General features: G+C 40.3%; 1 protein-coding gene and 1 long non-coding RNA gene across 2 annotated transcripts in view; both read right to left on the bottom strand.

Annotated features, from left to right (window-relative positions):
• Positions 1–24,144, bottom strand: part of LOC114659257 (sterile alpha motif domain-containing protein 10-like) — a 232,291-nt gene that overhangs the window by 34,843 nt on the left and 173,304 nt on the right. The window lies entirely within an intron of this gene.
• LOC127529427 (uncharacterized) lies at positions 14,494–16,156 on the bottom strand. Its single transcript, XR_007936114.1, has 2 exons — positions 16,098–16,156; positions 14,494–14,694 (listed from the first exon to the last, which is right to left on the bottom strand). It is a non-coding gene; the product is annotated as an uncharacterized LOC127529427 (long non-coding RNA).

The raw sequence follows: 24,144 nt of genomic DNA, 5'->3' as shown, positions 1-24,144 counted from the left end.
AAGTTAAGAGTTGTGCTGTATAAGGAAAAAGGGTCAATGACTTTGTATAAATGATACCAAAGTGTAATGGAAAGCAGGTACAGAAGGTGAATACAGAAGGATCTGTGGAGAAATTTTGTGGGGAAACCTGAGTGCCTGGCACATAAATGAACCTGAGTGATATTTAGGCTCCACAGGTCAGCTACAATTTACTTTTTGTCTGTTTAATTTGTTGCTTCTAAGTAAAACAAAACCATTTATCACATTTTTCTATATACTTCATCTTTCTTGTTGTTCATTCTGGTTTTGGGGGTGGCTCTTGAGTACCACAACATCATATACTTATGCCTAATGATCACAAATGTGAATCGCACTTAAAATATAATTTGGTTGTGAGAGCTTTTTTTAGCATCACTCCTATGATAGCCCCATTTAAGCTAAATGCCCTAAAATGAAGTCTTCTCCTGTGATGGAGAAGTAGAACAGATAACAAACCGACAGTTATGGTGTAGGCTGAAACATTATTTCTTAGCAAGTCAGCCACAGTCCAGTAGTCCTGCAGTAGACAGATGTAAAACAATAACTATTACAAGTATAAGAAGGCAATATGGACAAAATATGAAAATAACAACACTCTGATCAGTTTGGACACTTGCGACTAGTTAAAGTCTGAGAGCTGAAGAGGCAACAGGCAATTATTTGGTCGTGTTATCACAGCCAATGGGCAAACATGATGAGACACAGCAACTGATGTTAAATAACAACTAATATTAGTAAAAAATGATGTGATATCTATTGCCCATTTTGACAGATGCAGGTCAGTTTTCATCGACTCACACCTTAACTGTTAAATCACGTTAGTGTAGGCGGTGGGTAGTTCTGCTGCCTTTGGCTCAGTGTGCACAGTTTGAATTTTCTCCTCATGTAGGTGACGAGGTTCTTCAGGTATTCCAGTTTTCCCTGCTAACCCCAGAGAAGTGTGTGTGTGTGTGTGTGTTAGATTAACTAGGAACTACAAGCTGACTCCAAAAGGGCATGTGAGTGAACGCACCCCATCCTTGGTTGGCTTCTACTTTGCATGCAATGCTGTCCAAACAAACGCCGGCACCCAAAACACTGAACCATATTAAGTGAGTTTCGTAAAGGTCAGGTCCTTTTATGTCATTATTACTTTATATAACATTACCTTTTTATTCACCTTTATACACAATAAATGAAGCATCCACCTTAATAAAAGGATAAGTGTCTGTGTGTTTATGTATTTGTGTCTGTCCGGGGCCATGTCTCTGTTATGTGCCACTGTATGGGACTCCTAAAAGCATTGGTGATGTTTGTGACTTACCATCTGTTGCAATGAAGAATATAGTGTATTTTATTACTACAAAATATGTGGTGTGCCATCTATTGGAAAAAAAAAATGCAATGCATTTTATTACTACAACTGTTTGTGGTTTGCCATCTGTTGGAATCAAAAATCCACTGCATTTTATTACTACGTGCATTACTAAACACATTTCTGTGGATGGTGCACTGCAAATGTTAATGCTGAATACGCCATTACTGAATACACAATTACTTAGATTTCAACCATTCTTAGACAGGTAGCCCGGCTAGTTATAAATAAATAATTCATCTTAATATAATCTAAAATTCACTTAATCCAGTTTAACGTTGCATGGGGTTGGAGCTTGTCCCAAAAGCACTGGGCGCTAATATGTGTGGAAATATTTAAAGAAGAGATTTTATAATACTGTATTTAATAGTAATGTAATAATATATTTAATACTCTGTCATGGTGCCAATCAGGGCAGGCAAGGTTGTTTGGTTGCTGCTTAAGTGTCTGTTGTTTTTGTCTGTTAACTTTGCCTTTTGCAACAATATGGGGATTACTTACACACAATATCAGCTCGTACCTACTGGGATTGGACTTCATTGACCCTCAGCTGATTAAGGACACTTACATACAGATTTACCACTTATCAACCATCCGACTGTAAACTCGTACACCAAGCCAGGTAACTCTCACCTGAAGCGGTGAAGGGGGAAGTACGCAGGGTCTCTTGTGTAGTTCAGGAGCTGCGCTTTTCAAGCGTCCCTTCCCAGTTTTGTTTTATCCAATGTCAGATCAGTGGGGGACAAAACAGGCAAACTTAATCTTTTTCTTACAACAAGTAAGGATTATTTTCTCTCTTCAGCAAGTTGCTATGTGGAGACATGGCTTAATACTTCAATTCCTGATGCCACATTAGAACTGCCGGCATTTCTGCTTTACAGAGTAGAGATCCTGATCATTGCAACAGGTCTAAAGGCGGTGGAGTCTGCTTCTACATTAATAACAATTGGTGTACTGACGTTTCCATATTTATTGAAGCACTGCTCCATCAATCTGGAACTGTTTGTTATTAACTGTAAGCCATTCTATTCACCTTGAGAATTTTCTTCAATAATTCTTGTTGGAGTTTACATCCTGCCTGATGCGAGCATGAATGAAATGCAACAGCAGTTGGCAAATTACATCACAAGTTTGGAGAATACCCAATTACAGTGATGGGTGACTTTACTAATGCAAACCTAACCAAAGAGCTTCCCAGATACAAACAGCTTGTTAAAAGCCCCACCAGGAAGAGGAAGACTTTGAATCACTGCTACTGTACCATAAAGGACGCATACTGGGCTTTACCTCGTGTGCCACTGGGTAATTCTGACCATGTTCTACTACAGTTGCTACCCACTTATAAACAAAGGCTAAAAGTAGCTAAACCAGTAAAAAAAATTTATATGTTCATGGACTGAGGAGTCAGTTGAATCATTACAAGACTGTCTGGACTGTACAGACTGGGATGGTTTTAAAAATGCCTGTGAAAACATTCATGAGCTGACTGACTCTGTTACATCTTGTATCAGCTTCTGTGAAGAGGTCTGAATTCCCAGCAAATCTATTGTGATTTATAACAATGGAAAGCCGTGGTTCACTAAAAAACTAAGGAATCTCCATCAGGTGAAAGAAAAACCCCATAAAACTGGTGATAAGAACACATATAGACAGGCCAGGAATAGGCTAAACAATGCAATCAGAAATGTTAAATGGAAACAAAAAATAAACTGGAGCTTCAATTTTCAGCAAACAATAGCAACTCTGTACGGAGAGGCCTTCAGTCTGTTACTAATTACAAAAGACATTCTCCCAGCACTTACTCAGAGTCATCCTTCCCTGACAAATTTAACAAGTTTTATGTCAGATTTGAACATCAAGGTACCGAGTACTTACAACCCCTCTGCTCCTTCAGCTCTGACGTGGTTGTAACACCAGCCACTTCATCTCAAAAGTCTCTCCCCTCTTCTTCCTTTTCCCATCAAGGAATATGATGTCCGGAAGCTGTTTGCAACACAGGACTGCAAAAAATCCTCCGGTCCGGATTCTGTCTCACTTGCAACAATCAAATGCTATGCTAGGCAGCTTGCTCCCCTCTTCACAGACATCTTTAACCAGTCTCTTGCACAGTGCACTGCACCAGATTGCTTTAAATCTTCTGTTATTGTTCCTGTTCCCAAAAGTGATAAAATAAGCTGACTCAATAATTACAGGCCTACTGCTCTTACATCCGTTTTCATGAAAATATTTGAATGGATTGTTCTAACCCATCTGAAGTCTATTACTGCTACTGATCTTGACCCTCTTCAGTTTGCATATGGAGCAAATAGATCTGCGGACGATGCCATCAACATGGGCCTGCCAGAATACTGTTTGTTGACTTCCATTCAGCTTTTAACACCATTGTTCCTGAGCCGTTGTTACCTGAATGTCTACAGACTGAACTAAATCCTTCCATCTGTAAATGGATTTACAGTTTTCTGATAAACCGGAAAAAACATGTTTCTGTGGGCTCCCACCCCTCTGACTGTCTCCATATTAGCACAGGTGCCCATCGAGGCTGTGTTCTTTCCCCCCTCCTTTATTCTATGTACACCGATGACTGCAAGTCAACTGATCCTTCACATGAAATCATTACGTTCACTGATGACACCACTATTATTGGTCAAATTACTAAGGGCAATAAAATACCTTATAGAAAACAGGTAGCTTGGTGTGCTTCCAACAACCTAGTGCTCAATACCACCAACACAGCCAAAGTGGTCATTGATTTTTGCAAACACAAGAAATTAACATTTCTGCATTCAATATGATGGAATCCATCAAATTTCTGGGCACAACTATCACAAATACTCTCCGCTGGGACATTAGCACCACTCCCATCACTAAAAAGACACAAGAGCAATGTAGTAAGTTTTACAAAGCCATAATTGAAAGTGTAGTCACGTCCTCCATTGTTGTCTGGTTTGGTTCAGCAATGGCACACTCCAAAAATAAATTACAGTGTCTGCTGAGAAAATAATTGGCCGTGCTCTTCAATCTGTGACAGACCTGTACACATCTTGTGTCATTAAGCATGTCATAAGGATAACCATGGACTCGTCTCACCCAGCTCATCATCTTCTTTTGGCTGCTTCCGCTAGGGGTTGCCACAGCGGATCATCTTCTTCCATATCTTTCTGTCCTCTGCATCTTGTTCTGTTACACCCATCACCTGCTTGTCCTCTCTCACCACATCCATAAACCTTCTCTTAGACCTTCCTCTTATCCTCTTGCCTCGCAGCTCTATCCTTAGCATCCTTCTCCCAATATACCTAGCGTCTCTCCTCTGCACATGTCCAAACCAACGCAATCTCGCCTCTCTGACTTTGTCTCCCAACCGTCCAACTTGAGCTGACCCTCTAATGTCCTCAGTTCTAATCCTGTCCATCCTTGTCACACCTAGTGCAAATCTTAGTATGTTTAGCTCTGCCACCTCCATCTCTGTCTCCTGCTTTCTGGTCACTGCCACCGTCTCCAACCCATATAACATAGCTGGTCTCACTACTTATTCTAAAAGCTCCCCTCCAGTATATGCTTCAGGTCAATTAAAACTAAAACAAACAGACACCTCAATAGTTCCTTACCTAGAGCCATAGCCCTCTTAAACAGTAACTTAGCCCGTCTTCTTTGTATTTTCATGCATATGTCATATACTGTAAGAAAGTGTGTGTGTGTGTACTGTGAAAGTACATGAAGGTGTGTCCACGTGCATACACACTACACACTCACTCTTTCACTTGCACATCATCATTTGCATATCTCCTTTATAATTGTACTATTCTGCAACTTTGTTTGAAGTTTTTCTGTCTAACTTACGCCGTTTATGTTATTTGTATGTGATGTTGTGTTCTGTTATAAGCAGCTCCAAATCTACCAAGTCAAATTCCTGTACATTAAGTACTGGCAAATAAAAGTGATTCCAATTCTGATTATATTTCACACAATTTTATTTTTCTCTACAATGTATTTTCAGTTTTGTGAGAATTCCATTAAATTATGTAACTGTAATTTTCACTTTCAAACATTTAGCTTGAAGCTGACTTACTGTAACTGAGATAACCTGAAATAAAATGATACATGGTTTTGGTGTTTTTATAGCTTCAATGTCACAGGATTGCTGCGTAATGGAACTGCTGAACAATGACTGTGTATCTTGTATGGCTGCCGAGGGACTGATAGTTCTGGCAAGAAACAACAAGGTTATCTGCTAAGTCTCCCATGAGGGCGCTTTGCTAAAAGTTGCACAACCACACACATGAAGTCCTGGATGTCCTCTAGTCACCATAACTTACATAAGCACGAGGTCCCACTGAAACCCTGAATCCCCCATACTGTATCAGATTAGCCTTATTACCATTTAACTAGACTGCTGGGGATTCATTATACCATGAAACATTTGACATTAAGTGCCTGGTTGGAGTTTGTGTTAAAGAGAAGTCCGTTTTGCTATGCACAGCCTGGGGTGGGTAACTACAGAAGGAAAGAGCAAGAAGACTGCCTCAGCATAAAAGCTAGAGAGGTATAAAAATGTGTAGTTATCATAATATTACGAGTCCTCTTGCTCCTACATTCAGCTGTCCAAAATCCTTCAACTACAAGCCAGCCAATTCCATTGCCATTTTAAACAAACCATTCAGTTGCTCCCTTTCTCCACTTAAGAAAGCACAAACATAAAGAAATCAATGACGATGCCTGCAGGGGTAAACTCTGGGGAAAAAAAATAAATAAATAAAGTGTGTTCCCATTCGCATGCACTGCTGCTTGGCCTGCTATCCACAGCAGTCACTTTCAGCACTTCTTTAACAATACTGTGCTGATCTAATCATTTACTAGGAAACATCCATCCATCCATCCATTTTCCAACCCGCTGAATCCGAACACAGGGTCACGGGGGTCTGCTGGAGCCAATCCCAGCCAACACAGGGCACAAGGCAGGAACCAATCCCAGGCAGGGTGTCAACCCACCGCAGAGTTTAGAAAACAAAACAGTTTATTACAGTTACGCTCCACAGGCGTGATCCTGAAGCTCCAAGTGGAGATTCCTAGTACTGTCTCACCTTGCCTTCAGTGTACTTATCATCCCCCCAGTGTGTCTGCATCTCGGCTCCATATAGAGTCACTGAATTCCATTGGATAGATACCCTGTTAATAAAACTTGAAACGCAGATGCAACTGCTTGACAGCTATCAGCAAAGCCATTTAGGAGTTAATTCACACACCCGTCAAGGATGGAGAACATATGAAGTACGAGTGAATTATGAATATTTTAAAACAATTTTTACACAGAGAAGCTGCATCACTGCAAATCCTTCTATATACAGTACACAGGAATGAGTCAAAAACATTCTCGAGTTGATATGCGCGTATCAGAGTTCATTCAGCTTCGTCAGCGACTGTGCCTCATGGTTGAGATTTATGAACAGCTACACTAACATCAGTGCTCACTTGATACAGTAAGCACAGTGTAAATGTCTTAAGCACAAGGGTCTCGAGATGGATGCCGAATGGACCTTAGCGATGCCCTATATCAGGGATCTGATGATTCCCTCTGCTGACCAGAATCGTGAGAATTTTAACACTCTAAAGATTCTGAATGCTGCTGTCTTTAACCAGGCAACTATGGATGGAACCAACTTCTAATGGCAGGGTCCTTTTGTGGAAACAGCAAACTGGACCTGCCATATTCAAATATTAATGCTACTAAATATAAAACTGTGCTACCTGTGGACAACATCTTAGGATCACATACAAGACTGTTACTGACAGCAGCAGCTCTTCACTATCCAAGCCAGAAGTTCTTATGGGTGTTTGGGGGGTTGTTGTTTGTTTATTGTAATATTTGTACTCGTATCCTTTTTTTTTCTCTTGAGCTTCTGTAAAGTTTTAATTACCCTTTGGGGACAAGTAAAGTAAATCTAATCTAATCTAATCTAAAGGCATTTGTAACTGCAGCTATGCTTCTACCTTCTTTAGCTTCTCCAGAGAAATTGTATTCTATTAAGTTGAAGTTGTGTCCATTACGTCCAAGACAGGAAATGTGCACATTTTGCTCTTTTAACAATTAACTTCAATTCTTCTCCTAAAAATGAATGTTAACATTTTGTGTAAGTAGTTGTAAAGCTTTCAGCTGAATCTCAGTGTATGGGTTAGTAATTTATAGCTTACAATTCCAAAGCCTTATGCCATAACTCTCAGGCCATTTCACTTGATGGCCCTGTTAATCATATGTTACACTATGTATGTGCTTCACTAACACTTTTATTTCCAAACACACAAGAATCTTACATGCAAGTTATACCTTCTTACCCAAAAGGCCTAACAGTTTGATCACACTTGCCCACATAACCCTTGAAAAACCTCTGCCTCTGAGGGTAGGAAGATATTGTCAGCATCCATCTTTCTGGCCTTAAACAGAAAGAAGGCTCGATGCAACTCATGAGAAAAGAGATTTATAAATTTTCAAATTTTTGCACTGAAGAGAGCGTGACATTGCACCCATTTATCCGTGTCAGTGTCTGATTGCAGCATGAAATCAAAGTTTGAAGAAACCCTAGAGTGCTGAAATCTGCTGAAACATTGTGCTGTTTGCAAAATGCATACCAATTCTCTGTAGTACAGAAAGTGCAAAAATAGTTTACTGCTTGCCTTCCATATCTATCTATCTATCTATCTATCTATCTATCTATCTATCTATCTATCTATCTATCTATCTATCTATCTATCTATTTACCCGCAGTACCAAATGAGAAAATAAATGCTGCCATCAACCACAGTTATTGCAAATAAGATTTTACAAACATGTCTGAACTCCCCACGTCATTGTCTGACCAACACAGAATATTTGCTTTATATGCAGACCAAAACTTAAAACACATTCCCACTATGGCACTACACAATTTAGGTCAAGCTGTTGGAATTCGTAAACGTTTTCATTTTGTGCTGGGCCACCTTCTGTTTGTTGTTAGCATGTTGTCTCGATATTCTTATTCTTCTCTGGGTTTCCACCAGAAATTCTGTCTCACTCCCCAAGTCCAAAAACATGTTGGCATCACTAAATTGCCTCTGTATGTAGCTGAGATTGTGCACACCTCATAATGGGCAAGTGTTCCATTCAGCACATGTTCTTGCCCCTGTAAAATTGGCATATGGATAGGCTCTGGGTGTTTGTGAATTAGAACAGTTGTTATGTAAAATGAATACAATGTTTGAATGAAGTAATTTCTTTTAAGAAAGCTGCATATGCAGTCATATACAGTATACAAACCATATTATTTAATGCAGTGACTATACTACTTAAATATATTTCAGTGACCTATCAGGGAAAATGATGAATCCACGGAGCCATCCTGTGATTTAGAGCAAACAAAACATTTTAAATGAGCACAGCTGACAAGTATTTACAAAGAAATTAGCAACAGCATAATAAAAAAGAAACAATATAATGAATGTATAACTATTATGGAGACAGACAGACAGACAGACAGACAGACAGACAGACAGACAGACAGACAGACAGACAGATAGATAGATAGATAGATAGATAGATAGATAGATAGATAGATAGATAGATTTGTTATTCATGCACATCAGAGAACATCCTCACAGGTTCTGCCGAGGTATGTAATAACCTACCGGGACAAGAGGGGTTACTATCATTATCACTTGTTAACTCCTTCTTTCCCTACGGTGCCGAGAAGCCACCCAGTGAGGGCACCTTATCCCGTCCTTTATGGTTCACCATTCAAACCCAGGCCTCCTGGAAAGCATCATTACTGGCAAGAGTGACGTGCCACATGGAGCTCTGCCATCTCTGTGACCTTGGCTAACCAGCTCAATGAGCCTTATTTGCTTAAAAATTAATACCCCACATAACAGAAAACCCATGCTGAAGAGCATTCCTTTGTTTTGCCTTTTGTGTCCTCCAACAATAAACAGGATTACTTGGTGACCCAAACCTTCTTTCTTTGCTGATCTGTCATTCCTGCACTCGGCCACTATACTATACCTTATGGCTTTTGGTGGCTTTTAGCAAGGGTACCCAAACTTATATATACTGTGTATATATACACACAGGTTTCTTTGAAAAGGACACTACATTCAAAGCTTACAGAAAGATTTAGGCTAAATCTTTCCATTATAAAAGGAAATCCTGGGAGAAGACTTTCTTGGAGATAATTTCAACTTCCGGGAGAGATAATTTCAGGTCCCGTAAGACAAGACGTTTTGCCAAAAGATTTTGACAAGTCCTGCCCTCCTCTCAAACATTTACAACAATGCCAACGGTCCAATCATTTCTCATTCGTCTGAATGCTATTGTCAGACACAGTTCCTACACTCTCAGCTCCAAACGGGGTCGAAAATAAAAGACAAAGAGTAGAAGACAAAGTAGAACGTCATAAAGAGGTTCAAAAACATTGGTGCGATACACATGTAGAGCAGGTTAGAGATTATGAAAGTACTAAAAATTGAAAGGCTCAAAAAAATGATAGTAAAGATTGCATTAGTGCTAACAAACAGAAATTATTACTTGGTGAAATAACGGAACAGCGAAAAGAGATCAAATATATGGACATAGGTAATATGACAGAAGTATGTAGTTACAGTGGTGTGAAAAACTATTTGCCCCCTTCCTGATTTCTTATTCTTTTGCATGTTTGTCACACAAAATGTTTCTGATCATCAAACACATTTAACCATTAGTCAAATATAACACAAGTAAACACAAAATGCAGTTTGTAAATGGTGGTTTTTATTATTTAGGGAGGAAAAAAAAATCCAAACCTACATGGCCCTGTGTGAAAAAGTAATTGCCCCCTGAACCTAATAACTGGTTGGGCCACCCTTTGCAGCAATAACTGCAATCAAGCGTTTGCGATAACTTGCAATGAGTCTTTTACAGCGCTCTGGAGGAATTTTGGCCCACTCATCTTTGCAAAATTGTTGTAATTCAGCTTTATTTGAGGGTTTTCTAGCATGAACCGCCTTTTTAAGGTCATGCCATAGCATCTCAATTGGATTCAGGTCAGGACTTTGACTAGGCCACTCCAAAGTCTTCATTTTGTTTTTCTTCAGCCATTCAGAGGTGGATTTGCTGGTGTGTTTTGGGTCATTGTCCTGTTACAGCACCCAAGATCGCTTCAGCTTGAGTTGACGAACAGATGGCCGGACATTCTCCTTCAGGATTTTTTGGTAGACAGTAGAATTCATGGTTCCATCTATCACAGCAAGCCTTCCAGGTCCTGAAGCAGCAAAACAACCCCAGACCATCACACTACCACCACCATATTTTACTGTTGGTATGATGTTCTTTTTCTGAAATGCTGTGTTCCTTTTACGCCAGATGTAACGGGACATTTGCCTTCCAAAAAGTTCAACTTTTGTCTCATCAGTCCACAAGGTATTTTCCCAAAAGTCTTGGCAATCATTGAGATGTTTCTTAGCAAAATTGAGACGAGCCCTAATGTTCTTTTTGCTTAACAGTGGTTTGCGTCTTGGACATCTGCCATGCAGGCCGTTTTTGCCCAGTCTCTTTCTTATGGTGGAGTCATGAACACTGACCTTAATTGAGGCAATTGAGGCCTGCAGTTCTTTAGACGTTGTCCTGGGGTCTTTTGTGACCTCTCGGATGAGTCGTCTCTGTGCTCTTGGGGTAATTTTGGTCGGCCGGCCACTCCTGGGAAGGTTCACCACTGTTCCATGTTTTTGCCATTTGTGGATAATGGCTCTCACTGTGGTTCGCTGGAGTCCCAAAGCTTTAGAAATGGCTTTATAACCTTTACCAGACTGATAGATCTCAATTACTTCTGTTCTCATTTGTTCCTGAATTTCTTTGAATCTTGGCATGATGTCTAGCTTTTGAGGTGCTTTTGGTCTACTTCTCTGTGTCAGGCAGCTCCTATTTCAGTGATTTCTTGATTGAAACAGGTGTGGCAGTAATCAGGCCTGGGGGTGGCTACGGAAATTGAACTCAGGTGTGATACACCACAGTTAGGTTATTTTTTAACAAGGGGGCAATTACTTTTTCACACAGGGCCATGTAGGTTTGGATTTTTTTTCTCCCTAAATAATAAAAACCATCATTTAAAAACTGCATTTTGTGTTTACTTGTGTTATATTTGACTAATGGTTAAATGTGTTTGATGATCAGAAACATTTTGTGTGACAAACATGCAAAAGAATAAGAAATCAGGAAGGGGGCAAATAGTTTTTCACACCACTGTATTGTTTGGCTTTAAACTTTAAGTCAGAGACTTGTAGATCGTATAATTTGTGTTGCCATCAGGGAAAAGTAGTGTTTCTTCCCAATGAAGAGGCCTATCTGCGAGAATTAAAAGATTTGTTGTTTGGTGAAAGTAAAATCCACATACACGAGTGGCAGAGACGCAAAGTGGCTGGCATGTAGCGTAGGCTGGGGGGTTGGCAAGCGAAGCCCCCTAGTCTTTATTAAAATACAGCTTTTTAAGAAACTACAAAATATTTTATGATTAGTAAAAACAAAACCATGTCCTCAGCCTTGTTTGTTGAATTAATAATTAAAAATACCCTCTGAAATTTACTTGAACAACTTTCTAACTAAAATAGTTACATTTCCATAAACAACAAATGTTTATATCAGTGAGTTGTCTGATGCAGTCAAGAGAAACGAATAACGCTCTCGGATTGGCTACTTTCACCATTCCAAACCGCGTTTCCCTCAGCGGTTGCTTCTTGTTCTCTCTACAGCACAGTATTGCCACAAAAAAAGCCATAAAAAATTGCGGAGGATATTTGTGCTTTCCGCTAACAATTAATAGTTGTTCTAAGGTTCTAAGAAAAAATCCGCAAACGACTGAGTCCGCGAACTCTGAACTGCGACTTTGCGGGGGTCTACTGTATATAATATACAGTATATATATATATATATATATATATACATATACAGTACACCCCCAAAATTCGTGGGGGTTACATTCCTAGAGCACCCGCGAATTGTGAAAAACCGCGACTTTTGTATGTAGTTAAAAAATGCCTTTTAAATGCCTATTTTTATAGTTTAAACCGTAAATACAGTATGCCCCCAAAGCACTTTAATTTCGTTGCAAACTCAGCTTAATACCTTAATACAGTACCTAAAAACAGAATGTAAAGGTAAACCCGTCTACTGTGCAGTACTGTACTGCTATGTCTCCCGCGGTGTTAGAATGTAAAATACCGATGTTACCGCTATACGTACTGTAATTCATGCAAGCACGTTTTCTTTGGTATGTGCTGTCGTTTTCTTTGTTATAAGTAGAGTAGTACCAGGGTGTTGTACCATGTTAGCCATTATGAATGTAGAGAAAACCCAAGCAAAATGACACCTTTTATTGGCTAACTAAAAAGATTACAATATGCAAGCTTTCGAGGCAACTCAGGCCCCTTCTTCAGGCAAGATGTAATCAACATCAGAAGAACATAGCCTTTTCAGGGCAATACATCCCCCGGGACGTTAGATGGCAGCTCCCCTGGATGGAAATGGTTCCTCGGATTCCCGCAGGGCAGCATGGGACATGGAGTCCTTCTCTTCAGTCCTGTTGGGTACCGTGGGTGCCGCCAGGGGGAGCTCACCAAGAACCCAGGGACTATTACGGTTACATCAACCCGGAAGTACTTCAGAGTCACGAGGACAGAAGCCCGCAGTACTTCCGGGATACTTGAACAAGGCGTTTGACCCGGAGAAGTAATACTTCCGGGTCATGGACTTTAAAAGCATTGTGGGAAACCCAGCAGAGAGAGCCAGAGTTGGGTGGAAGTGTAACGGAGCTGCTGGGTGTGGAGGATTGATTTGCATTATTGATTATTGATTTAAGAATTGTGGAGTGTGCGGTGCTTTGTGCACTTTATTGAAGAAAAATGCTAAAGAATATTCTTGGTGCTTTTAACGTGTGTCCTGGACGTCTGTCTGGTGGGTTAACGGGGCAACAGCGCCTCTAGCATCCACAATATATATATATATATATATATATATATATATATATATACTGTACGGTTTAAATATATATATATGTATATATATTTTTGAAACATGCTCTTCAGTAGAATGGCTCTATAAAGTTCACTACACTAAACTCCATTTCACCTGTAATCTTAAATCACATATTTTGCAACTTTGTTTGACAGAAGTTATGTTAGCCTGAAAAAGGAAAATGATAAATTTGTTATTAGGGGACCAAGAGTTAAGAAAAGGATCAAGAAGAACAGAGAAATGTAATTTATGTCAGAACAAAGTTATTCTCTTTAAAAACACAGTCCACAAGGTGATCAAAGTCATTAGTTGTCTGTTGAGCTCCTTGTTGCCACCCAAACAAATCCTACAGCTTCCCAGGAGGGTCTTCTTCTTCTTCTTCTTTAGTGCACATAAGGCACAGCTCATGAGTTTGTGAGTTGAAGAGAAACGTCCTGTCAAATCTGTTCTGGGGCTCCACTGTCTTCAAATCAAATTGAAAAGGAACCTTCACGGAATCTCAGCAAGCACAGAACGCAGCACAGCTTGCCAGTGTTCTTATTAGCCATCTCTAGTTGGCAGCATTCAAGCTGAACCACATGTCATCACCTCCCAATCCCCCCATAACCCGAGACTTTAGATTATTCTGCAGGAAGTACTAAATGCAATGTGCAAATTTGTCCCTAGCTCCTTTAGGGATGCTACTCATTAGCATTTGGAGAGATTAGAGAGATTCAGCCACACTAAACTGGAAAAATGTAAAGCACTAACTTGCACAGATTCTGCTGTGACACTATGATTGGCTCATTTATTGATTTCTTTACTCCAATGTACAGCCACAAAGGGCTGTAACCTGTCCTCAGAGCAGGAGCAAACCCTAGATGGTATACTTGGGCACACTTGCTTACACACACACTCTCATAAATATCTGGCCAAACCAGTCACTAATTAACATATATGTCATTTAAAGCTTCTTCTTCCTCTTTATCTTTTTCCCACTTCTATATGGGGTCAATGTTTTATAGGTTTCAGGATATGATTTTAACAGCCAGATGCCTTCTCTGACGCCAACCCTCCCCTTTTATCCAGGCTTGGTACTGACTGGAGAAAAAATGACCATGCACAGGAGGAGAACATGCAAGCACAACATAGACCATATGTGTCAAACTCAAGGCCCGTGGGCCACATCCGGCCCGGCGTGTAATTATATCCGGCCAGCGAGATCATTTTATATATTATTGTTATTAATGGCCCGGCAATATGAAGCGCTGGTAACACAATAAACTACAGATCCCATAATGCAGCGCTTCAGCTGCCTTGCTGAACACTTCCCGCGTTACTCAAGTCTAGCTTATGATGCTGCAAATTATTGCGAAGCTAGCCCACACGATGCCGAAGAGAAAAGTTGATTCTGAAAACAGAACCTTTAAAAACCGATGGGAGGCTGAGTATATGTTTACTGACATTGCCGGTAAACCCGTGTGTCTCATTTGTGGAGCTAATGTGGCTGTAATTAAAGAATTTAATCTAAGACGGCACTATGAGACAAAACATCAGGATAACCTGAAAGACCTGAATGCAAAGCAGAAGATACAGAAAGCAGAAGAGTTAAAGAAGAATCTGACACTTCAGCAGACATTTTTTACCCATGCAAAATCACAAAGTGAAGCTGCTGTGAAAGCAAGTTTTATCGTGGCAGAGGAGAACGCCAAATCAGCCAGGCCATTTACCAAGGGAGAATTTCTGAAGAGCTGCATGATCAAGGTGTTTGACGTCTTATGTCCAGACAAAAAGCAGATGCTGGCAAATGTAAGCCTGAGTAGAAATACGATTGCTGATCGAGTTTGTGAGATGGCCACTGATTTAAGAACACAGTTGAGCGAAAGAAGCAAAGACTTTATTGCATTATCTCTTGCTGTGGATGAAAGTACTGACATTACTGATACTGCACAGCTGGCCATCTTCATCTGTGGAGTGGACTCCAATTTGCGCGTTACAGAGGAAATAATGGACATTAACTCGATGCACGGGACAACGACTGGAAAAGACATTTTTGAAAATGTATGTCAAAGTATAACCGACATGAAACTGCCGTGGGACAAACTTATTGCACTTACAACTGATGGAGCACCATCTATGTGTAGTGAAAAAAGTGGACTAGTGGGAAGGATGCGAGTAAAGATGCAGGAGGAGAACTGTACTGGTGAGTTAACGGCATATCACTGCATCATACACCAGGAAGCACTATGTGGCAAAGTCCTGAAGATGGACAATGTAATGAGCACTGTAACACAAACCGTAAACTTTATCCGAGCTAAAGGTTTAAATCACCGGCAATTTCAGTCCTTTATGCAGGAGATAGATTCAGAGTTTGCTGACATTCCTTATCATACAGAGGTGCATTGGCTAAGTCTCAACAGAGTTTTGAGCTCAGCAACGAAATCTGTCAGTTCATGGACAGTAAAGGAAAAGACTCCACCAATTTTAGGGATGAAAAGTGGAAATGCAAGTTGGCATTTCTGGCTGACATAACAGCTCATCTCAACGCCTTAAACCTCCAGCTCCAGGGACGTGACCGCATGATCACTGACATGTATGACGTAGTGAAGGCATTTCAAGTGAAGCTGCTTTTATGGGAGACACAAATGCACCAGTGCAACTTGCCCCACTTTCCCTGTTGCCAAGTAATGTTGAACCAAGTTGGCACAACAGTGTTCCCAAATACGCACTTTGCTGATAAACTGAGCGCACTGCGCACTGAGTTCGCACAGCGCTTTGGTGACTTTGAAGAACAAAAAAAGAATTTTGAGTTGCTTCGCAACCCATTTGCCGTCAATGTGGAAACTGCACCTGTGCAGATTCAGATGGAGCTGATTGAGCTGCAGTGTAATGGCACACTGAAGGCAAAGTACGATACTGCAGGGCCCGCACAGTTTATTCACTCCATTTCCGCAGAAATGCTCCAGCTCCGTCTACATGCGGCTCGAACCTTGTGCATGTTTGGTAGCACATATCTGTGTGAGAAGCTCTTCTCAGTGATGAAGACTAACAAAACAGCACACAGGAGTCGTCTCACTGATGAGCACCTACAGTCCATCCTGAGAATCTCCACAACACAGAACCTCACACCAAACATAAACGAACTTATTGCCAAAAAAAGATGCCAGGTGTCCAGCTCTGATAAAATGACATAAGAGCAAAGACAACTGAATGATTTGATTTGTTATTGCTGAAAAGCACAAATTTTATTTATATTTCCAGGTTTTGTTATGCAGCATGTTCATATTTTGAATTTGTATAATTTTGAAAGGATATATTATTATGGAGAGCAAAATCTTTTGGGATATTTAAAATTAAAGTTTATTTTTTATATAAAATGACATAAGAGTAAAGAAATTTGAATGTTTGTTCTTTTAACGTTTACTTTATTTCTAACTTGTATAATTTAGACAGGATATATTTTTATGGAGAGCAAAATATTATAAGTTATTTAAGGTTTGAGTTGATTTATTCCAGAATAATATTCCTGTCTGTTTTTATTCATATTTATGTTCAAAAAAGTTAAGTTTTAAAAGTTTAGTTTTAGTGTGTTCAATAAATGTTTATCCTGTTCGGCCCGCGACCTAAAGTGTGTTTTGGATTTTGGCCCCCTGTGCAATTGAGTTTGACACCCCTGACATAGACAGAGATCTAGCTGGGCCCACCATGCCACCTCATCTATAACAGAGTTTCACTAAATTAAGTGATGGGCAATTCTAGAAGGAGGGGTTATTCTAAGAGTTTACAACAATTTTAACTGTTTGCATAGGAATCAGCCTCATAACAATGGTACACTAATATGGTATCATTTAAACCCTGCAGTTTCAAAACCTGTAACATCTTGTAAACTTTTCAAGTGCACTTCAGTGGTAGAGGTCACTAAAATAATTTCACTCGTTTTCAGCTTTACTTCTGTTTCAACCTCTGCTAGCATTTTTAGTGGGCTTGACTTTAGCTGACAGAATTTTCCATGGTGTATATATTTCTCCTTTGTTTAAAGCTCTTTAGGTCTTGTATCTATGTCAGACCACCCAGAATATCCAGACATGTAGTGGTCACTCATTTTGTTGACAGCACATAACATTTTGCCATCACTAGGACTTCTTATTCCAAAGATGTCCATAATTCATCCATTCACTGCACTGTAAACAACTGGAACAAAGTGTTCTGGTCCAGGAAGGCCACAGTGGCTGCAGTTTTTTTCACTTGGTCACATTCTGCCATGTTGGACATTTCTAAATTGTGGATTTTTGTTGGCTCAGAATGTCATCGTGTGACTGGCTTACTTTGTGCCTTTTTCTCTTTTTTCCCAGATTCTATATTGCAGCAGATACCTTATGACAAACACACACAACTGTGAATGTGGCCAAGTCAGCTAGTGGTCTCCAGTGTCAAAAAATACAAATTAGGTATTGTAATCTTTATAAGTCAAAATGTATGCTAAATTAGCAGCAATAATTCAACTTATAACTGAGAAAAAGCTTTCATAGAAAAACCACAGACAATGTTGCCCTCCAGGAACTAAGTGGGAATCCACTGACTAGCATAAGAAAGAGACTACATGTGAAAACCACCATTTCTGCCTTTCTGCATGCAGGTCTCCACCAGCTTCCCTTTTGTGTTAAACTGCCCCTTGTTTTTTCTGGTTGTATTTCTTTTCTCCAGCTGCTGTATGTTCTGTTGTAGCAACTAGGAAAAATGGTGTGAAAGCTCACAAAAATGCAAACAAAATACTCTGCTTAAGGCAGGATTTATAATTCACATGATGCATGCTGCAGCGGACGCTCCTGCTACGCAAGCGTTGTAGTGTTTACACTTGCGCACGTACTTTACGTAAATCTGGAGGAATCCGCCAGTTTGGCTTCTCTGTGCTGTAAATTGCCTGGAACACCCATTAAATTCCAATAACACCTTACCGCAATATCTCTGAAAAGGATGTTTAATGATTAAATCCATCAATCCAGGGATGTGTCCATTCCAGTAAGCACTGGGCACGAGTGAGAAACAATCCCTGGACGAGGTCTCAGCTCATCGCAAGGTGAATACAAGCACACACATACACTAGCGTCATTTTAGCGGCACCAAATCCCCAAATCTGCATATGTTTGGAAGGAAACTGGAGCACAGTGTGGAATCCAAGCAGGGAATACCAGCGACATGACTCCCTGCGAGACAGCAGTGCTACCGCTCCGCCACCGTGTCATCCCCATGTGTGTAATTATTAACAGTATTCATTATTTAAACGAAATTAACGATTTATCTGTAAAATGTAACATACACACTTTAATGCATTTCATCATGAAAGTGATATCAAGTAAAATCTAAAGATTCCAAATGTGCAGAGAGTTGGAATATCATACATTTAATGTGTTCTGTGTCTATTGCTGCTTGCCATAAGCTAAGTTTCCATCCAGTTTTTTGCGACGTTTTGTTATCGACAAACAGAATATACGTAAAAAAAATGTGCGAAATTTGCTGTCTCCAGCCTGTTTCCATCAAACTGGCTTTTTATCGATAAAATGGTGTGCGTGATGACGTCACCCCCCCAAAATGAACTGTCGCATAACTTTTGTTGTATCGCGAAAAAAATCTGCCCTTGAGCCGTTTCCATACATAATTTTGTGTATGTCGCAAATTATCTACCTTTTGTTTTCCACGTTACACCCCCTCCACTAAACAAAGAAACAAAGAAATGGAGAGATTATTCAGACAGTTTTTTGAAATTTGCCAGCTTACTGTTATTTCAGTTTCACAAATAATTGGAATTGTACATAATATCCGAAGACGACAGCAGAATGAAGCAGTTGCTTGTCTGATAGCCCTAGAGCTCGAAGAAAGTACCCCAGTGCGACGAAACCCACGGGTATGGGAGAGACGACGGAATAAGACTTTCTGGGAGGAGGTGGTGGAGAGACACTTCACAGAAAATCTCTGGCTGCAACATTTTAGAATGACACGGCCGACGTTTGAGATGTTGTGTGGATTCATCAGTCCTGATGTTGCGCCCATCACAGGTTGCCAACGACCACCGGTTCCAACCCAAAAGCGGATTGCCATCGCCCTTTACAAGCTGGCAACCTGCGCCGAGTATAGAGTAGTTGGAGAAACTTTCGGGGTTAGTAAAACTACCGTCCATCGATGTGTATATGCTGTGTGCACCGCTATTAAAGAAAAATTAATGCGGCGTTATATCAGACTTCCGACTGTAGCGGAGGCCAATGAAATTGCATACCGCAATTCCTTGGTGCATCTTGTGCCACAGATTTACGGCGCGCTGGATGGCACGCATGTGCCTATTCTTCCCCCGACGGAAGGCTACCGCGATTACATTAATCGCAAAGGGTGGCCATCTATTGTTCTCCAGGCCCTTGTTGATGACAGGTGCATGATACGAGACATTTGCGTTGGCACTCCTGGAAGTGCCCATGATGCAGCGGTGTTTGCAGCATCGGATCTGTAAAGGTGAGCCTACCTTTCAACATCCCTTCACAGTGCGATAACAACTGAATTAACCTGCTTTCCTTAAGGTTTTTAATTAAAACTGAAATTTGAATTAATACAAAATAACGACATTTAATCAAAAAAAAAAACTCTCTTCATCAGACCATGCGAGCCGCTCCGCCATTCTCGTTTTGATTGCACGTGATGAAAATGTGACACATTTATTTGCGTTAAAGCCCTTTTTTCCGACAAAAACTGTTTCCAATGTAGTTTTTGCGACATCTGAAGTATCGACATGGAATTTATGCGCTAAAGTTAAACGGAAAAATATTATGTCGACATGTACAACATTTTATCGATAATTAGCATTTCCATCAGCTATATCGGTAAAAAAATTTGAAGCGCTAAATATTTTTTCGCAAAAACTCCTTGGATGGAAACCTGGCTAATGCGATTAAAAACTGGGATGACGTTTACGATGGTCTGCTTTAATGATAAAGTAAACTATGAGGTTAAAGTGGACATTTCGAGATTAAAGCCAAAATTTCCACTTTAATCACAAAATATACGTTTTCACCATGTCCTTAATTTTTTTTCTCAGTGGCTCAGATACAGTGCTGTACATTATGCTGCTGTTGTGAAGTTGCAAAAAAAAAAAAAAAAGACGGCACAAAAGATGGTATGTGAGACTTAAAACGTATCTTGTCATTACGATCGGGAATATGCAACGCTTGAATAGAAAAGCACCATGAATGCATCTGTATGTTGGCATTTTGCTTCACCACATCGAAACCATTCATCAAAAATTGAAGAGCGCACATCGATCCCCGTAGGATCTGCGTAGAGGCTTTCTGTCACATGTAGATAGTAAACAGAGACTCTGACGTCACGTTCTGACTTTTATCACACTGCGCCCCCCAACTTTTTGCTGGTACTGCAACTCGCGCATGCATCGTGTTAATTTCTGAGGACCTGCTCAGAGGACGCGTGAAATGAACGCTGGGAACGCGTGGCAGCCATGATGCGGGCACGTACATGTTCTGAGCATGAAGTATAAACGAGCCCTAAGAGCTTTTAGCTTTAGATTGCCACTTATCTGTCACTAATAATGCAAAAACCAAGAAATGAATTATGAACAGCATCTCTGCATATTATGTGAAGACACTGCATATGATTTATTAAAAAATTTTCCAGGCAGATTGCAGGTTTGTCCATTTTATTATTATATACCTTAATACTTCCAAACCCCCTTAGCCTAATTCAAGGTCCAGAGAGGTAGAAGATTGTGCTTATAGTATTGGGCACAAGGTAGGTACCAGCCCATGACAAGGTGGGAGACTACTGAAGTGCCCGCTTACACTACCTCACACTCCCAGGGGGCCAATTAAGAACTGACAATTAACTTAAAAGTGCATGTCTTTGTGATTTGGATGAAATGCCAGAGTACCCTGAGAAAAACCCACAGACACAGGGAAAATGTGCACACTCCATACAAATTACAATTCAGTGCAGGGCAGGGTCTGAACCAAGGTTTTAATATCTGTGAAGTAACAGTGCCAAACACTGTGCCAACCCATTTTATTATTCACTTACCTTAAAATATACAGCACAGAACCTAGAAATACTTCATGCTTTTCTAAATTTAATTCCACACACATAGTAAATGGCTTATGTATCGTCAACCAACACTACAAGATCATTATCTCTACCTGTTTGAAACTCTCAAGTATGTAATAAAATCAAAATTTAAGATGCAGGATTGAACTGCAGAACTGTGAATGATATATTTCCTGTTATTTGCCACAAGAAATGTACAAGACATAATATATAATTGGAGTAGGGTCAGAAAAGACCATCAGTCTTGTCTCCTCCTGTCTGACATTTCCCTGATGAATAAAACTTAATACGTCAGACTCAAACCTTTACTGCTCCACATAATGAGACAATGTGGTGGGCTGCTTTGGCAGTGTTGGCCCAATATTTGACAACAATGTTGGAGAAAAATGTACTAAAGTCTGGCATACTATGTAGAACTATAGGGAAAATAAAGAATAAGGAAATTAACAGCAAACTACCATGCTGAAATCTCTCCAGATGGTGCTAAGGATATCGGATGGAAAATAAAAATATATAATTTTCAAAAAATTAGTATAATATAAAAGGCTTACGGATACTGTACATTGTAGAGGGAATGTAGCTACTGTGAAGGCTAGAGGACACCAACACAGTCCCAGGTTCAAAGAACAGGTGTTTATTAAAATCTTCTCCTATCCTCTCTCTACCGCACTATTTTCCTCCAGTCGAGTGTTGCCTTCCTTCCTTCCAGATCTTACTTGCATGGACAAGGCAGTGAAATCCCTTTTATTGAGGACCCAGGACTACTTCTGGTGGTAGGGCTTCACCCATTGGAAGCACTTCAGGGTCATACAAAAGTCCCAAACAGTAGGGAGTGTAACTCTCGGAAACACTGTCATGCAGCACCCATGAACCCCAGCATGCCTGTGCTACTGGACTACAATTTCCAGCATTCCCTGGTGTCTGAATGGGCATTGATATCCAGGGCTGCTGCCATCTAGCTTCCAGGGGGAATAAACAGCCCTTAGAGACTGTCCTTTCCTGTCCTTCCCTTTTATCCCAGCCAGGAAAGTTATTGTAAGTATATTCAGTTGGGACATCTGTCCATCTGCCTGGGGTTTTCCTTCTGGGCAAGGAACCTTCTTCTCTCTTGGCCAGGATGTCCATCAATCCAACCACCTGGGGCCTCCTGTCAAGGCAAGGGACCTTCCCCTCTCCTGGTCAGGATGCCTGTCCATCCTATATGGAACTTACACTTATAAGCATTTTTCAAAACATTTAAAAAAGCAACATTCTCAGCTTCTCACTACACCATACCTCTGTGATGAATCGCCAGATTCCCACTTTCTCACTACAGTGTGTCACTGTGATGAATCAGCAGATGCCCACAAATTTATCAATGCTTCAGGTCTGCAATAAGCAGAAAAGTAAGAGGATGTGCATTTGCAGTGCACAGACTTCCTATTGTATTTGCTAGTATTTTTCACATTTTTCTAATTCCTATTTTCATTAGCTCCTCCTAAATATATTGATATAAAAATTCCCAGTTAATTAAGGTCACTGATAGGTCATAAAATCTAAGTGAGTCAAATTCTTTAGTCCAACTGTTTACACAGCAGCTTTCTCTGGCTAGAGTGAGCAAGTCCATTAGCCTGTTAGGCTGGTTAATGGTAGACATGATCACTGAACAGATGTTTCATATTTAAGGCCTAGCAGTTTTCTGCATCACACGTGGTATGACTGATATATCCTGAAAACAACCATTTGTGAGACCCTCTGATGTATCCTCAGTTGAAATTGGCAAGATGGAGATTCTTTCTCTTTTTCTTTCTCTCTTTCTTTCTTTCTAGCTCAGATGCTCATTATCTTCTCCAGTGTTGTCAGATTGTGCAGAAATTATTATTATCATATTATTATAAATTAGCAGGGTGGAATTTTAAGGAGGGACACAATTTAAAAGTCCTAGGGTTGAACAAGTCAGTAGCTGTGGTAATTGTGTCCAGGGTCCTGTTGTTGTAGGGTTCTTGAGTGCCAAGGTGTAGTAGTGCTTTTCATAACTTTCCTTTTTACCATTACACCAATCTGAGATTAATTATGAGCTTCACCCTTCTTTGCTTGAAAGCTCTGGAAACAAAGTACCCAACAAATACTTTCTCACAGACTGTTAGATTATAGCAGTGAAAACAAGAATAAAGAAGAATACACCTTACTAGACATCAGGACTGAGGAAGGAGGGAAAGGAAACCTGGTGGTGGAATGGGGAAGTACAGGAGAGTATACAGAGGAAGAGGATGGCAAAGAAGAAGTGGGATAGTCACAAATATGCAGAAAGTAGACAAGAGTACAAGGAGATAAGGCACAAGGTGAAGAGAGAGGTGGCGAAGGCCGAAGAAAAGGCGCATGATGAGTTGTATGAGAGGTTGGACACTAAGGAGGGAGAAAAGGACCTGTACCGATTGGCTAGACAGAGGGACCGAGCTGGGAAAGATGTGCAGCAGGTTAGGATGATAAAGGATAAAGATGGAAACGTACTCACAAGCAAGGAGAGTGTGTTGAGCAGATGGAAAGAGTACGTTGAGAGGCTGATGAATGAAGAGAACAAGAGAGAGAAGAGGTTGGATGATGTGGAGATAGTGAATCAGGAAATGCAACGGATTAGCAAGGAGGAAGTAAGGACAGCTATGAAGAGGATGAAAAATGGAAAGGCCGTTGGTCCAGATGACATACCTGTGGA

The sequence above is a fragment of the Erpetoichthys calabaricus genome, chromosome 10 (assembly GCF_900747795.2).
Source record: "Erpetoichthys calabaricus chromosome 10, fErpCal1.3, whole genome shotgun sequence".
Taxonomy (NCBI): Eukaryota; Metazoa; Chordata; class Cladistia; order Polypteriformes; family Polypteridae; genus Erpetoichthys; species Erpetoichthys calabaricus.
Note: the sequence above shows the minus strand (reverse complement) of the source record. Positions and strands in the feature narration are given on the sequence as shown.